The following is a 1164-nucleotide window of genomic DNA, read 5'->3' as shown; positions in this document are numbered from 1 at the left end:
CTATAAATTCTAAAATAAAATTTAGGATTTATGGAGGGTCAAAGTTGGGACAGCATCAAACTAATACAATTGCTTGTTGTTTCTACACCTGCCTTCGTCTTTTGTTTTTCTCTAAATTTGAACTATATATATATTTCTTTTGGGATAACATTGAAAAGTGCAGGACCATTTGCAGTGAAGAAATTGTGTCACAATTTTCTTATGTGATGTGAACTCGACCTTTGTAGGGGACGCATAGCACGGGGGCCTAGTCTTGGGTGAATTGTAAACATAATACCAATATCATTTGGATAATATTGGTGGAATATTTTCCACGTGGAATGGAGCTTCACAGAGAATAGAGCTCCAGCAGTTTAAGTCGAGCCCAATAATCAAGTCCTATTATGCCATTTATTATTTTTGTGATATATCTTTGTGATGCTTCGATCCTCATTATGTCTTGTTTTTCGTAGGGGGACCACAAAGGGCAGCAGAATTCGAGGTGGGGCCTAGCGGATGTGGAGAAGAGAACGATGATGGTTTCATGAAATCTATATATATAAAGAAGGTGTAATGACATACGCATGTCATATATATATCGATCAAATTTTAGTACATGTACGACCGAAGCAAGTACAAAAATTCTAATATTAGTCGTAGCTTTATATATATATATATATATGGTGAAAAATTGTGAAATAAATTAATTTCGACCAGGAAACCTTCAATAGCTGTATTTTGGTGAAAAATTGTGAAATAAATTAATATTTCGACCAGGAAACCTTCAATAGCTGTATTTTGCCTTTAAAAAGCCACGACTAATATTGGAATTTAGCTTCGGTCGTACATGTACTAAAATTTGATCGATACAGAAATTTGCATCGTCCCCGTCCCCCGCGCAATGATGACACACAAATTCGAGAAACGTTCCATATTTTTTCACTTAAGGCGACGAGCTGGCAGTATCGTTATCGCGCCGGAGCAAAATGCTTAGCGGCATTTCGTCTTTGAGTTCTGAGTCTGAATTCCGCCGAGGTCCACTTTACTTGCCGTCCTTTCGGGGTCAATGAAACAAGTACCAGTTGAACATTCGGGTCGATGTAATAGACTTGCACTTGCTGTCCCTCACACTTGCTGTCCTTGTTTTTAAAATGTGAACCCAATATTAGAACCTGTTTAAAAAGG

The 1164-nt window shown here is 37.5% G+C and overlaps 1 non-coding gene across 1 annotated transcript; it reads left to right on the top strand.

The window, feature by feature from the left end:
• The first annotated feature begins 809 nt into the window (after positions 1-809).
• Positions 810-918, top strand: LOC115215292. Its single transcript, XR_003881985.1, has one exon. It is a non-coding gene; the product is annotated as a U6 spliceosomal RNA (small nuclear RNA).
• The last annotated feature ends 246 nt before the right edge of the window (positions 919-1164 follow it).

Source organism: Octopus sinensis, linkage group LG8 (assembly GCF_006345805.1).
Source record: "Octopus sinensis linkage group LG8, ASM634580v1, whole genome shotgun sequence".
Taxonomy (NCBI): domain Eukaryota; kingdom Metazoa; phylum Mollusca; class Cephalopoda; order Octopoda; family Octopodidae; genus Octopus; species Octopus sinensis.
The sequence above is the reverse complement of the archived record's forward strand: the minus strand, read 5'-3'. Positions and strand labels throughout refer to the sequence as shown.